This window comes from Corvus cornix, chromosome 9, assembly GCF_000738735.6.
Source record: "Corvus cornix cornix isolate S_Up_H32 chromosome 9, ASM73873v5, whole genome shotgun sequence".
NCBI classification, from domain to species: domain Eukaryota; kingdom Metazoa; phylum Chordata; class Aves; order Passeriformes; family Corvidae; genus Corvus; species Corvus cornix.
Genome location: NC_046339.1, coordinates 13,326,843 through 13,343,571, shown reverse-complemented (window position 1 = coordinate 13,343,571; position 16,729 = coordinate 13,326,843). Strand labels below are relative to the sequence as shown.

Below are 16,729 nucleotides of genomic sequence, written 5' to 3'. Positions count from 1 at the left end.
CAGTTAAAAGTTGTGATGTCCTATGTGTCTCTGAAGAGCCACCTGTGTGTCTTTCTAGGTTTTTTTCTTGTCTCATAAAGGCAAGGAACACTCTCCAGGGCATTATTCGAATGTGTGGAGGTGACCCTGCACACAGCAGAGCACAGCCTTGGACCTTGCTGCCACAACAGCAGACAACACTTCTAACATTTGTATGGGAAGCTTCAGGAGAGGCAGGGGTGCTAGGATGCCAGACTTCTTGGAATATCACAGTAAGAACTTATGGATAGTGCACAAAATAAGCATTCATGTCATTCAGCTCTGGCCATGTTCTGTGTAATGTGACAGAATTGTGAGGGGCCTCTGTTTCTCATGATCAAAGTGGTGAAAGTATTCAGAACTCCTCAATGACCTGCAGAAGCCTGGTACTGTGCAAGATGGAGTCCAGGTTAAAAAAACCAACGTATTTTATGAGTAGATCTGGAAGCAAAACAGCTGACTGCCTCTTTCAGCCAGGCTTTTATACATGGTCGTAGGGTATCTGGGAATCCATGAATCCACGCTGACATCTGCACACTCAGAATCATGATGCTGCAGGCTCTAAGTATATATTTAGACTGCATCTACAGACCTTGCAGAAAAACATTAAATCAGCAAAATGAAAAAAAACTCAAACAAAAATGAGACATAAAAATGAGCTGGCTACTCTAAACCACAGATACAGTAATTATTTCAGTCTTTTGCTTAGGGGTGTACCAACTGTTTACAATTTACTGTTTGGCAAGCTGGGTGTTCTCATTTCCCTCATGGTTCAGGAGTCAAAAACATATGCTACCTTTAGTAATGAACTCTTCCAAGATTTGAAACTATCCATATTCATGTCACAAGAAATGTTTACACAAGAGCAAAATGCTCCAACATCAAAATAAATCAGTAACATCTCAGAGTTTATATTTCCATATGCTTCTTTGGCATAATAAAGCAGGCGAAGGGCTGCTGTTGTAAAATGGAGTTTAATTAAAAACAAAAGAAAAAAAAACTTTATCAGAAATCATGGGCATCCAAAAATCATGCAGAATAATGCATAGCTTCAACATATTCTAGAGATTTATCATCTATCAATAGAAACAAGAAAATGCAATATAATCATATCCTCTACACACCTTGCATATTTTCCATATTATGTGCATAAATTATACATTCATTTTCATAATTATGGTAACATTCTAGTTTTCCCATAAACTGCTATTGCTCCTGGGTACCAGTAAGTTTACATCTACCAAGGCTACACGCTAATTACATTTTCTTTTTATAATGTTATCTATTTATCAAATTTAGTTTCTTAATGGAAATTAATAGACTAGGTCTCCGCAGTAAAAAAAAAAATCAGAGGTAACATAGTGTTTTGGGAGTTTTTCAGCTTTCATTTTATTCAAGCTTAAAGGGTTTTGAGTGCTTGATTGGTGATTATGGTGTATGAAGTAATTTATAAAAGTAAGGTCCAGGAGGTGGTTGGGAAGGAGTTAATGATTTCCCTTTTGCTAGAGGAGGTCCACAGCTGCCTGAACTGAGTGCAGGGATTTTCAGGGTAGCCAGCTGTGGGGATTTAATTGATTCACCCATCAGTCTATAAAGGGGGGTACCACAGGGTGACTCTAAGTCCTGCTGTGATTCAGGGAGGAGGAGGTAATTTAGGGTGGGTATTGCAGCCGTGAGAAGATCTAAGCAGGGATGACTAGATGGGTAAATATTTAATATTTTTTTCTTCTGTATGTCAGGGGAAGAAATGAGGATTTTTTTTTTACATGTCTTTGAAAAAAAAGAGTGCTTTTTTTATTTTTCTAATCCTTTACTTTTCTGACTTTTAATGGAGCTCTGTAATACTCTTGCTTGGATCTAAAGTCAGGGCATCAAGAAAGCTTGAACTGAAGGGACATAACGGATAGAAGATGTGCCTCAGCCAACTGCAGCAGATGAAGATGAGCTGATGGGTGTGGGCAGGAGTGAGGAATAATCCCAGAGTGTGTGGGATGCTGGAGGAAATCTCCTTGTCTATATATACAGGAGGGTGAGATCTGAAGCAGTCTTGGCTTTCAGATCTGAAGTGTACCTGTTTCCTTTTCAGCTGAGTGCAGTAGAAGGATGATTTACTTTCCCTGGACACTTGACTGCTTTTAACAGCAGGGTTTATCAAGGCCTGGCTTATCCTCTGGGTGGGTTTCCCTTCTTTATCTCTGAATCAGAGCATTGTCAGAAATCTGCAAATTGTTCTACAGGGACAGCAGTGGTGTTGTAACACCTTCTCTAAGAACTAACTTTGACTCTATTTTTGATTTGATCCTCAGCTCATTTTTTTTCTTCCTCACCTCTAGTGAGGAAGGAAGTTTCCTTCCTCAGCTCCATCTGCCTTGAGGTTTTCCAGGTTTAAGTGTGGTAATTTACCTGAGGAAACAGGCTTTGTTCAGGGTAAGAAATTCTACGTAAGTGTAAGGCATAATACTTAGCAGCACCCTATTTTGAATATTACAATATGTTTAGTTGTTACTTATTCTATTTCTAATCTACTTTAGAAATACTTTGTGTATTTCAGCCACTATTAACATCCACATGCTCCTCCCCTGGCAGTAACTGTGCTATGGTTTAAATGTGAATCCAGAGAGAGAACACCACAGGCTTCATTCAGCAACACCCATCTAAATAGCATGTTGTGTCTGAAGAACAGTTCACATTTGTGTCTAGCACCTCATTCTAGCCATTATACACTTATAATTACACAATTATATAGATAAGAAGGGTCTCCAGGATGCTTTGCACAAGCCTAGAAAAGAGCCACGGGCCTCACGTGTGTGTTCTGCAAGGTATTCAGAGGTTGCAGCAATGTCCCGTACTGGGATGGCTTCCAGTTAGCACGTCCTTTAACGTGGCAGGCATACTCCTAAATCTTATTGGAGTGAAGGCCTGGATGTGTATGCATCTTCCCTGTGAAACATATGCACTCCAAGACTTTTCTAAGTGGTGTATAAAAGTTGGCTTTTATTGGTATTTTGAAACCTTTCACAAGGGATTTTTGTAGAGTCCTGCCTCTATAGCCACAATGTGTTGACTCAGGATATTGTCACGGTTGAAATGTTCTCAGACCACTTTTTCTCCCAAGATTTGAAAAGCTCACTTATCTTTTGCCCTCATTAAGGTCAGCTACTGCCTATGAAATACCTTATGTATTCAGAATGCTCAGTGAAGTGTTAATCATTGACGCAGGAGATGTTCCAAGTGTTGTGAGTGCTGTATGTTAGCCAGAGTCTCGTCAGCCCATGAAATCTGTTCCAGGTTCTCTGGCTATAATTTATTGCTGGATTATTCTTTATTAATCCCTGATAGGGTGCTCTGCTGATGTATGCAACAAGAAAGGAGATGGTACTGGTTCACTTAAGTGGTAAAGAGAACATTGAGAAGTGATGTGGCTGTTGATGGCAGCCTATGTTTTTTTATTGGCCAAGATTTTCAAAAGGTTGCTGGCAGCACCTTATTCCACTGCAGTCTCCCAGGAATGTTTGAAGACACAGGGTAAGCAGAGACTCAGAACCTCCCTCACAGCTCTTCAGCCTTCCCTCAAAGCCAAGGGATTGTTCACCTACATTCAGTGTGTTTCTGAATGATCCCAGGCATTATCTATTATAAAATTGTGAGAGCTCCAGTCAGCCTTAAACTGTGTAAAACACAAATTGGGTCTAACATACAGGAATGGTTTAGATAAGCAGTCTTGTACATGTGAGATTATCTCTAAACTGACTTATATTCAGTTTGCCTCCTGTTATTAAAATCTCAGTCAGCCTTGGATCATAGCAGAGCCCAATGAAACACCACATTCTTTCCTCTCTCCCTTGGTGCTAATGCTTTTTCAAGACATAGCATTGCTCAGAAACATGAAGTGTGTTCTGAGTATTTTTTTAATAATGTTCAGAAATAATTTTATAAGAGCAACTGCAGTAGTTCAGGCAAGAGCTTGTCTAACATTACTCTTTTTGTAACAGTGGCCAAAATTGGTTGTCAAGGGAAGATTATACAACATGCTCAAGGCAAATGTGTAAAATCTGTCCACTGAGTATTTTTCTGGCTTCTAAGTATTCTGGCTTAGGGACTTTAAGACCACTGTGGCTTGTCTGTTTACTAACCCTCTCCAGATCTCTTTTCAAGTACTTATTAAGCCTATCCTTGAACCCAGTAAAGTGTTTCTGCCACGTCATTTGGCAAGGATTTACATAATTTTGCTACATATGAATGAAGAGCTGCTTGTTTGTTTTGAATTGGGATCAACTGGCTTCCTTTGACCACCATGTCCTGTACTGAAAAAAGGAAAGAGCAATTCATCTCTATCTCATGGTTGCTTGTGGTTTTGTGGACCTTCATAATTTTTCCCCTAAGCCATCTCTCTTCCAGGATGAAAAGTCTTAGCTAACTGAGTCATGCCTTGCATAGGAACCATTCACCTTTATTGCTCTTCTCTGTGTATCCTCCAGTTCTAAGACATTTTTCCAGGTGGAGGTCTTATAATTAACCACAGCTTGCAAAATGTAGGAGAAGCATGGATTTGTACAATGAAAGAACAGACGACTTTATTTTTGTTTTCTGTTCCATGCGTGAATGACCTGACTGTTACCAAGTACTTGAGTGATATTTTCATGGCGCTATCATAACCCCAAGGTTTCCTGTCTGAGCGATGTTGGCTACCTCAAAACCAATGATATTTTAGACATGGAGCAAGCACTGTTTTCCTCAACAAATATTATTTTACCTTAATCTGTGTATTAGTAATGTAGCACCCTCAACTACTGGTTACTTTTTTCTGAAGTATTATCTTGAATTCATTCTTTGACTTTCATTTTTAGCATATTTTGTGAGTTCTATAGTTTCCATGATTGTCATGAGCTGTATATCAAACCCAGTTACCACAAACAGAAAACACCCCAAATAACTTTCTGCAGTATACATTTAAACATTTCTTATAAGGTTTGAAAAGAAATAGTTTGTGGAAATAATTCAGTGGAAAAGAGTAGCTGGTGCTCAAGAGCTGGAACGGATTTTCTGTGTAAAAGTGGCAGCATTTAAAAAAAATCATGAGAGAAGGTTATGAAGAAGCATTAGGAGGAGTGGTGTGAGAGGAGTACAGCCAGCAGGAGGTTTACTATGAGGAAAGGAGAGCTGACACACAGGAAGGACTGGTAGAGTGTGGTGCCTTGAAGTAAAGATGAAATACTAGAATATGATACAAAAGGTGAAGGGGAAGCCATTGAAGGAACTTGAAAGGGAATTTGTATGCTAAGAAATGGGGAAAGATGATGTAATACCTCCTGATTTCACCAGGAAGGAAGCAGATTCAGGATAATTTTTCAGGTATTTTCCTAGTGTTCCAAAGCACAGATAAGAGTATAAAAATGCAGCACGCTGGAGTAGCGCCTCATTGTGTGGGGCCCTTAAGAGCTGATGATATTACTGCTGAAAGGTGTGATGCTTGGCTTCGGCTGGGGAAATCTAAAGAGATCTGCAAAATGTCATCTGCTAGAAAACACAGAGATTTTAGAATGTCCTCCCAATAAGCTGGACACTATTGGAGAGGGCAGAAAACATCTGACTGTTTTTGAGGGAGTTGTAGCAAGCTGTCATCTGTATTCCTCATGCTGAGGGTAGATCAGAACCAGGGCTCATCTTCATCACTCATAAAAGGAGCCCCATGGAAGATGCTCTCTCTTCCTGTCTTTGCATTCCCCAGGACAGACTTCCCTGACTTCAATCATATTCTTTGTGATACTTGGCTCAAATCCTGTATATGTGGACATTGTCTTAGCACTCATTCTCATTTGATGAATCCTACTTATGCTTTTAGTTAGGAAATTTAAAGAGTATTTGAGATTCTCAGCTAGTGTACATTGATGTAGACCTGTAAGCTTGTCATCTTTATCATATCCGCATCTTGGTTCCTCTATTAGAGGAAGTGGGAATGATGGAACCACCTGTAAAACGCTTTGATGAAAAATGCTTGCAAGAAGTGAGTATTTTATTATTTTGACAACTTTTTCCAGCTGATAATATCCATGAGCATTTCAGTATGTTTCACTTCACCTATTGAAAATGGGTAGAGATCTGGGGTATAAGGAAGGAAGAAGCAATTTATTACTAAATCTGGTCATTTCTCCTTAATAATGATGTACAAAGGACCAGACCTTTTGACAAAGTATAACTGGAGAAAAGACATGTTTTCACCAGATGCATAGAACATACACCAAGGTATTGTTGAGATATTTGTCAAGAGATTATTTGGGATACTAAGTGTGTATTTATGGTGCTTGCTTTTCGTTTGAGGATTTTTTTCTCCCTGAGAGGAGAATAAAATACCTTTAAGGTCCTCTAAGTATTTTTAAAAGGATTTCAAATTATTAAGACTGTATTTGAATTATCAAGTTCATACTACCCCAGGCCTAGATGCTATACCAGTTGGTGAGGCAGGAATCTATAGAAATATAATGTTTTCTATTCACATTTTGATTAAACTTTGGAAGAAAACACTTTTCTTAGGGGAACTGTTTTAATTTTTTTTGAAAACTACAAAAGCTTTTTCTTTTTTGCAAACAGTGTTGTGTTAGATCTCTCACTGAAATAGATTGATTTTATTGGCTATTCAGTACTCAAAAAATCAAAACACTTTATTCTGATCTCTTGTAATCTTCTAGAAATGGAACAGAGAACTTACTAGAGCTTTACATTTAAAATAAAACATCAATGGATAAAGTGCATGAATAATTGTGAATTTGGCGAAAACGGAATCAAGCTAAGGATTGGGAATATTTTATAAAATATTGAAAGCCTGCAAATCATGCATGCTGCATAACAGTGCATGTAGTTATGTTTCTCTACTGACTGGCACCACAGACCAAAGTGTTTATATATTTGGCTGCCTTTAAAAAGCGTATGAGGCATTAGGTCTCAACCTTATCACAGTTATTTTAATGATGATGTTTTTATGTTTAATTTAACTGTAAATCATGTTAGTGGAGTTTTGACTGCTATGTCAGAGAGCTTAAAAACTGAGCTCAAGTTATTTCAAAAGCTAAGAATTTGTCTAGCCTGTGAGGTTTAGTCAATATGATCCACTCAAGTGTGGAGCTGTCAGAGAGGACACCAGCGGATGGTGCTTAATCTGTTCAGTTTTGAAGGGAAGTCGGACTCTGTATATAAAGGTAAATTTTTGATCTATCTCAGTTACTGTTAAATAGCCAACTTATGGATTTGTTAAGGGCATTAAGGGAGTCACAATGGCCTACAAAACACTCTGATGTGCCATAGCACATTTTCTCGTCAGATATCCATGGAGTGTTTACTTTTGCTCTATGGGAAATAATTGTTTCAGTTTAGTTTATTCACTCTGGTGTCTCATACAGTGCTGGGTAAACACTTCAAAAACCACATTGGCAAATGTTGGTTCAGATGAATCCTACACACCCATGTCAGCAATCAAGAGGCTTTCTGTTTGCTTTCTTTTCCACAGGCATTCGCACATTCAGTTTCCATGTAGTCCAAGAAATATAAATTCAGAATGACTCCAGTTTTTGCTGGAGCATTCTTGTAGATCCAAAGTCACCCTCTGCCTTCCTGTCTCTGCTGATGTGCTCTTGGTCATGTGTAAAAGATCACCTCCCTTTTGATTCTCCATACAAATTAAAAATAAAAATCTTCCTGGGGAAGCCTGAGGAGTTTATGGTCAAGGCAATGACCAGACTGAGGTGAACCTCTGGCAAAGTTGTTTTCTCCCAGCACTTTCTCACCATGCAAATCACACATTTTCAACAGGCAGATTTTTTTTTTTGCCTCATAGATTATGAATATGCAAGTCTGTGCACTCACTAGGCTATGCAATAAGATCATGTGTAGGATATTGGTGGCATTGCTTGTACAGGAAAAGCTTGTCTAGATGATTGTTTGTGAATGTGTTTTATGTGGAAAAAGTTCAGATTTAAATCAGTTTCCCTGACATGCTATTTTATACAGTGTTCCAGGAGAAACTGAAGCAAAACCATCACGGTATCTTAGAGGAAAACAAGAAAAATATGCTTCCTATCTTCTTGTAAGAATTGTCTAAAAGGTCTTGCATTTAAGAATAAATGAGTCAAGAAATGTGATGTGCCTAGGTTTGGGTTGTTTTTTTGTTTTTTTTTTTTTTTTTTTTTTGGTTGGTTTGTTTCCTTCACCCAACCTTCTCTGAACCTTTTGAAAACAGCCAGCTCTGAACTCCAAGCTATGGGACAGCAAAACTTCACACAGCAGATTCAAATGATGTTTTCATCAAATATTAGTACTCGCTGAAAATTTGGTCTGGAAAATATTTTTACTGAGTTTGGGCAAACAGTATTTTCACCAGTGAAAGTCATCTGTTTATGGAGCCTAAAAGGACCTCTACCTACGCAAACCTTTTACAAAGGCCCATAAGGTTTCTTAACCATCCAACTCACTATCACTAGTTAAAGTTACACGTGGGTGGATTCAATGACGGTGGACTGCGTGTAAACACAGTGTATGAAAAATTCTTGCTTCTACCACACTTTGACATAAAAGGGTTTTAACTTGAAAGTATTGGGAATTAGACTCAATGAAATATTTGTATTCATTTTGATTCATGAAAGTACTTGCAAGAAACTTGAAATTGCTGAAAGTCGTCCTCTTTCTAGTAATGTGCTTTAGTTTTCATTCTTATAAATTACATTATATTGTCTAGGAAAGAATTACACATGATCTTAATCTCCAGGCATGTTTTTTCTAGGGAGAAACCAGTAGAACATTTACCATAATTAACATATTTTCTATCTTCTCATTTTGTTAATGATATCTCTTTGAAGGCTGTGCAGTAATTACTGCCCACAGAGGTATGTACTCTGAAATAAATTAATGACCGATGACCAATAATGATTATAGATGTAATCATCCATTGTGGAATATAGGCTAAAACAGATACTTGGAACAGTGTTCGAAGCAAAAATAAACTGCACTGTTAAGCACTGCTAAAAATATTTTAGAAATTGATCAGAAAAATATAGAGTAACTTATTTTCTAATCATATGCTAATTTTACTTATTTTTCAGGTTTTATTTCTAAAATGTTTCCTCAACAGACTGATACAGTAATAAGTAAAAGGCTAATCCTACACAAGCTATGTATTTCTGGTGAAATTTACTTTAGAGATATGAGTTTATTGTTAAATGTTCTTATTTGAAAGATGAATTTTCAAACCAGAATTCGAACTTAAATTTCATTTCATATAAGCATGAATTTGAAAATCTCAACCCCTAACTTCTTTTTTGGCAATTTCACTTGTTAAAAAATACTGCAGATAAAAAACATCTCCTGCCTGTGCCTGTTCAATTTTGAACTGATGTTTGCATACAGAATTAAAAGGTTTGGAGGTGGGGAGTCTAATATCTAAGATTAATATGTTCTTACCATTCAAAGAAAGCACAAAAATTACAGCCAAAACTTCTTAAAAATTAATGTTTAATAAAGCAAGATCTTGCCTTTTGTTTAAGGCAGCAATTTATTTTCAAAATAGAGTTAAAAAAATCAAGTGATAATTCTTTAAAACCTACACTGATTGAGAGCATGATTCTTTTTCAAACAGCATAGTTCAGAAGCCTTGTTGAAATCCAATAATTTGGTTGTTCACCAGTAGGAGACGTCTTAAACATCTTAAATATTTGACCCTTTGGCCTTACAAAGCACATTTTCACTTTAGAAAACCTTAATATGCCCAGGGTGGTTTGGATTAACATCTGTAGAGTCCTTACCTGTCTTTAGGCATCTTGGGTTAAAGAAATACAGCTTTAGAAAATAAGCTCACCTGGAGGAGCACTGTACTTGCACAGTACAGCAATAGGCAGTGCAAAAGTGGCCCTTTTCTTAAATCTTCATTGTTCTCATGTTTGAAACTATGAATTTTGGAGGTATATGTAAAAGAAGAGATGAATACCCATTGAATTTTGACTCAAGACCTTTATGTTCTTAAATTTACCCAAATTGATGGACTTAGCTGTAATTGAGCACTAGTTAAGATACACTATCTCACAGTGGGTTAGATTCTGATTTTTCTTTCCAAGTTAATGCCAGCATAAATAGAAAACATACACTGCAAGTGAACAATATGGAAGAGGGGGACTCTATAAAATCCAAATGTGCATATAAGCAGCCACAAGTCCATTATCTGAAGTGGTTATGTCATCTTACACCAGCAGAAAACTCAGCCCCTCTACACTGGATCCCTAAATCTCACCTTACATCAGATGTTCAAAGGTTCAGATGAATAAGATATGTCTCTGTACAGTGTGTTTTAAATTAAAAGCTAGTGAAAAGCATGTCTCTCGATTTCTGGATGACAGTCTTGGAAAATGTGTTTCAACTCGCAGTTGCCCTCATCTTATTTGCCTCCACCCTCACCTAGAAACCAGTATCCAGCAATGTCAGAGCTGATACACTCGACAAAACCAGTAGCCTGTCTTTGCTGCTTCTTCCCTGGTTTGTTCTGGGCGCTGAGAGGTGGCTTTGAAAGGGCAGCCTGTGCAGGGCAGAAATATTTCTTGAGGGTATTGGGAGGTTGTTCTCTCATTTGAAGGAAACCAAGACTTCCAACTGATTTGAATTTTATTTTTAATGTTCATGGGAACCAGTCTTACATGCCTGACTGAATTCAGAGTTTGGATTTTTGGCAGGTTTTTATTTGAGCCCAGCTTGGCTGTTTTTCAAAATGTCCAGATTGCTCACATTAAATCTGAATAAGCACTACCCACTAGTTTAATCAGAGTCATCTGGTATACCTCTAATTAGTGTTAGTTAAAGTTGAAATTCTTAATAGCACAAAATGCTGCATTTTTGGGATGTATTTTGTAAACTCCTGATTGTAAAAATTGTAGGAGAGAAAATGGATTTTGCAATATTATTCAAAAATTGGAATACATGAATTATGATAACAATTACCAAATGGTAACAACATAAGGCTAAGTTCCCAAACAATGCCATCATTGTCCATTTAGGCATGCATACACATATACAGTATTTTTGATACAAATGCATTTATGAACTTTAGTTGGTCTTGCTAATTTAACGATTGTCTGTAACTGTACATTGTGCACAGTTCAGTAAAACATGTACACATCTGGGAGTATTTCACCAATTAAATAAGCATGTGACACTGCGGGTTTAGATGTTAATTGTTTCCTGGTCTTAACCCATTGCAATAAATGATATGTAAACAAAGTGTTATAAAAGTATCTTTCTGTTTGAATTCAATCTATATTTTGCCTGAGTCAGGAGCAGACCATTAGTGTGTTACTGCAGGTTGTCAAAAATAAAGCTTGAAAATTATTATACTTGTGCAGTTGTTGGGTCCTAAAGGATCAAGACCCCCCACAAATCTAATTTTTTTGTATTATGATCTGTATGTATGTGGTGCTGGTTTATGCTGAATTCCTCCCTGAAATCTTGCCTTTGAAAATGTTTTAACTTTTGTTGTGTCAAGACATAGACCAACTAAAACAGCAAGTCCTGAAGTTTGATTGTTTTATTAAAGTGTTCCCCAAATCAGAATGCTAGATTTGACTTTAATTTTTCAGGTGTCACTTCTAAATCCTAGAGAACTGGTGAACCATACTCTTGTATTTTGTAGATGAGCTATTGTTTTTACATTCGTAATGTAACAATAGTGCAAAAAGCATCTGTTTTCTCAGATTTATGTCTTCAGATGTTCTTGTTTCTCAATCATGCTTCAATTGATACTCTGGCCATAGCAATATGATTTATATTTTTTTTTTTTTGGACACATTTCAGCTTCACTGTTCAAACATTCAATGGATCGTGATTACAGAGTTGTTTTTTTTTTTTTTCAAGGGCATCTGTTCTTAGCCACAGCTGAGGATGGGGCCCACTGAGCTGACTGGAAGGATCCACCTAGAATTTGTTGAATTAAGTCCTTGCACCTGGATATAATTGTCATGCTGCTGTGCTGGGGTTTTCTTAAGCTACTGGTAAAACAAATTAGCTCAATTTAAACTGGCATCCAGTAGGGAAGCAACAACTCACCTCATATAATGTTTTTCAAATAATTATTTTTCTATTGCCAGTTTTGCTTCATGAATATTTTCCTAAAGGCAGGATGAATTGTTAGATATTTAAAAAAAAAAGTTAAACACGAGAAGCAAAAAAAGCATTCTATTCTGTGTATCTGCTGAGTTACAACTAGTATTAGAGTGCTATACGATTATTGATTTTGTGACTGTCTCTTAGATAGATATATGTATAAATAATATATAAATATACATTAAAAGGAAGGCAACGGCAGGTAAAACACATTTAAAAATGTAGTATCACAGTGACACCTTTACCCTTGCAAAACCTCAAAAGCAGTCTCTGCACACACACTTCATGTACCTTTTGCCAGATTTAGCACTGTAATGGTATAACCACTTCTACGTTTGGGAAAGATTCATGCAAGTTTGCTTTTTTGTTGAACAGTAGACAAAGGTAGCTGTTTATATCTGACATGGGAATTTGTGTAAATACCATGGGATCTCATTTCCTTATGTATTTTAGAGCTGTTTGAACTTGGCATCAAAATTCACAAGCTTCCTGGAAGGTCCACAAAGGTTCATCGCCTCTGTTGGGCTTGCAGTGGCAGGACTTCGCACGAATCCCTGGAATGTGTGCATCTGTGTTAGCTTCAGCTTTCCATAATATTCCCCAAATGTAGACTCTGGGGGAAACAATGAAAAATCACCTCTGCAGCTGAACATTTCAGGATGACTTCTGAAATGAAGAAATAATACTTTTACTGGTACTCTAGATCTTGTTGTTATTTTTTTAGTAGGTGATGTGCTAATTTGGAGAAGAGAGGGGTATGCTCACTAAGCATGGAGGGTGCTTTTGAATGTGCCTCTAGAATAGCCCTAGCTTCAGCTGTGACCAAAGATGCTGGTTTTTTGACCTGGTCATGTCGCTGTGGATACCAACTTAAATTGCTAAGGCTGCTCAGTTGGCATGGACTGAAGCTACTTCTTATTTTTCAAATTTTAAAGCATATTTAAGAATATAAAAGGAGTCTTGGTCATCCTCTTGGATACTGTGGCAGAAATATAGATGTACATAGTATTATAAATCATCCTCTAAGCTACATTCTCTTTTAATATTGGGGGGACTCAAATGCACCAGGAATGTGAATCAAGAAAGCAGTGCTTTTCTAAAGGATGGCAAAATGTCCAGAGATCAAAAGTTAAATGTAGAAGCTGTTTCTAGTCCTTCAACTGTGCAATGAATTTCAAATTTTGGAGAGTGTATGTGTACAGTGGCAGGGGCAAGCAGGGACATTTCTGTGGCTCTTGAGAACAGTTTAACTCACGTAAACTTCAGCTTAAGGTAGTCTGTGTGTGTTACCAGTTCTGTTATCTGCAGAGCTGCTGTGTGGCCCTGAGGCCAGTGGGGAAGTGCTAAATGCAGATTGTCCTGCATGAAGGCAACTTTCAAACAGCAGCTGATTCCTGACTCAGGACACTTTAAAGGTGTAGCACAGTTTTATTTTTTTTAATTGCATCTTTTTTTTTTTTAACTGCTGAGTCTGATTCTTGCTTGCAGAGCAGCCTGTTTTGCCCAATCCAGCAGTGTAACAGGCACTCTTCCATGGCATGGATTTGCCATCAGTGCTCCAGCTGAAGGCTCTGCATAGACCTGGGATGCAGAAAATTCACAGAGCAAAGAGGGCCAGCACGTAAAATAACACTGAATTATTACACCTCTTCTATGGAAGAGCAGGTCAGGGAGAGAACTATCATACCCTAACCCATTGTACTGATGCACACCCAGAGCAAAGTTTTTCTTCCAACTGAGACAGCCCTGAATCAATGCATATGAGTGGGCAAGCAAGTTGCTCTCATATCATATTCCTTTTCATAAGTTCATTTTTCATGAGCTTCAGGGGAAAGAAAAAACCTTCAGTCTTCCCTCAGAGAAGAGAGTGTAACAGCTATGGCTGGTGTAAAGGTTGCCTCAACTCCTTTCTGTGCTCCCTCTCCTGTCCTGGCTTCCAGGGAGGAGAAAGTAGGAAAAACCAAGAACGAACTGAGTTTAGTATTTTGGTTTTTTTCCTTATGTGATGATAATCCTAGGACTACACTTAGAGAGAAACTTCCAGTGGGAAATTAAGCTAAACTGAAAGGCATAACAAAACCCAAATGACCTAGACTTCAAGAATTCCCCCAATGTTTTATTCTTCAATGCTTATTAATAGAGACAATACCAAACCCTTTTTGTTATAGCATGGACTTTTGTTTAGTAAATTCCATGTCACATCTGATATAATTATTGAACTCATAGTGTGGATAAATGTACAGACATGACTAATAGCATTCTCTTATAATTTCATTACAATGTGGTTTTTTTAAAACTGATTTTTTTCCTTCTGTTACAGACTGTAATATAAATGAACTCTCAAGTCCTGCCTTCTTTTTCTCTTTACCCTCTTTTAATTTCTTTTTAGATTTGATTCATAGAAAAATGTGAGCGATGGGTGCTACCGATTTGGGTCATCTGCATGCAATTCAAAAGAAAAAGGTAATTTTTTTTTTTTTTTCAATTGCCTGTCAAGTAAGTGGGTGAGGTGTAGAATAAAGTGGATTTATGCATAAAACAGAAAACTTCAGGTGAAAGAACGGACCTCTTTTATCGCTGTAGAAAGAATCCATCTTCAATAATTAACAGTCAGACTATCCCCATGCTATGTTTCCTCATGACATCTGAGAACTGCTGCACTTCTTGAACCAATAGCTGTTATACAGCAACCAGCATCAATCCTGAATGAAAAAATTGTTCCAACTGCTGGTGAATGGCACTCAGTGGGTTTCCCATTGAACTATGCTGCGAAACAATGATGCACATTGGTAAATCACTGTGTGCCTTTCAGTTCTTATGCATATCCCATACTGGACAGCTTCCATTCACTCTGGCACCCACTGCAAACAAATGTAAGTATGCATCAGAGATGAAAGTGAAAATGCATATGTTAAATCCCAAATGGAAGCAGAAGAGTGTAATATATACATAGTTGCTTAGCAACAAACATGTTTTGGCCACAGGAACAGTGACATTAGTCAGAGAAGTGAGAGGGAAGCTGCTCTGCCCTCCTTGTCTCTCTCCCTAGAAGCTTCAGAAAGGTCTTTTCTTATTTCTTTCAGAGCAGAAGAGCAAGGGCTATTGTAGACATTTGTTTATGCTGTTAACGCAACAGACTGTAGGACAATCAGGCTTGGAGCAGGGAAATCTGTTTTCCCTCTGGATGTCTGCTGTAATGGCGCAGGCCCTCCCGTGCAGGCAGGTGCTTCCATCCTTGCTGCATGGCTTGCCCAGAGCCCCTCTCAACCAAAACACTCCAAGGGGAGAAATGAGATCTGAAAATGCTGCAAATAAAAAACTATTTTTGGCATCACTCACTCTGCCTTTGACCCTATTATGTCTTTCATGCTCCTATCATGGGTCTCTATTGTGACCCTTTCCAGTGCCTAGAAGCTTTTATTCTACAGGTATTTCACATTCATTGGGCTCTGAGTTTTTTCAGGAGTGCAGGTAATGTTTATTTCAGTAAATCACACACTGTTTATGGCGAGTAGACTGGTATTTATTAATTCCTCTCATTTCTGATGATTTGAATATCTCTTGTCTCTTTTCCCTCTTCCTGCACTGTCCTGCCCTCTCCAATGGGAGGCAAAGGAGGGAGCTTGGTGAATCCTGGTTCCAGTAATGTGCACCCCTCCATGCAAGTGGCTCCTACAGACACAAGTATAGCTCACACACACTGTGCCTCATGCTTTCAGCAGCCTGGGTGCTCTACTGGCCCATAGCACCTTGCATGTATAGAGAAATTGCATATTAGGGTTCAAATCCATCTGCCACTTTGGATTGCTGCAAACACATCCCTGTATACCTTATTATTGAGTGTTTCCTTTTAATTTAAGGTAACTAATATGTTTTGTTGGATCCCCAGTGGAGGAAAGAGCATTTCAGGCATGCACCTCTCTTTGCAAAGAAGGCTTTTTTGACCACCTAAGAGATGTGTAGGAATGCAAGATATATTGAAGATCTCAAGTAAAATCAAAATAATGGATGAAAGCAGGGTTAAAGGACCATTATGGTAAAACAAGTTATTTATTTCCCTTCATGGAGCTTTTATGTAGATAGTTTTATTTGCTCTCATTTTCAGTGAATTCACAGAGCCCCCTTTTCACACACTAGCACCTATCAAACTGACAAGGTATAACCAATAATATACCACTTACTATCAGATAAGTTTTGGGAAAAAAGTGTGTCATTCTGAAAATATGGCAGAATTTGAGACAAGGTGTGGTGGTGCCTCTGACCAGAAAGGTAAATGACATCATTGTGGCAGGTTGGATCAAAACAGAAGGGAAAGACAAAAGACTAGAAAACTGAAAAAAGTGTGTCATTGATTCTGAAGAGCTAGAATCTTTTCTTCTCTTGAAATGCCAAGAAAAAGCACCAGGAGGTATGTAGTTGATGTCCTCAGCAAACCGCTGAGGTGAATTCTTGTCTTCATTTTCTGTCTGTGACTTTAAGCAATTCTCCTAGCATGGCTTTCAGCCTCAGTGGCAGTCCTGAGTGATCCTACAGCAATTAAACCAAGATATGGATCAGAAGTACATGGCTGGCTCCTCAGTTT

General features: G+C 38.0%; 1 long non-coding RNA gene across 1 annotated transcript in view; it reads left to right on the top strand.

The window, feature by feature from the left end:
* The window catches only part of LOC104693467, a 64,677-nt gene that overhangs the window by 32,049 nt on the left and 15,899 nt on the right, over positions 1-16,729 (top strand). Inside the window, exon 2 of the long non-coding RNA XR_752548.4 lies at positions 14,537-14,610. This is a non-coding gene — a long non-coding RNA (uncharacterized LOC104693467). The remainder of the gene's footprint in view (positions 1-14,536; positions 14,611-16,729) is intronic.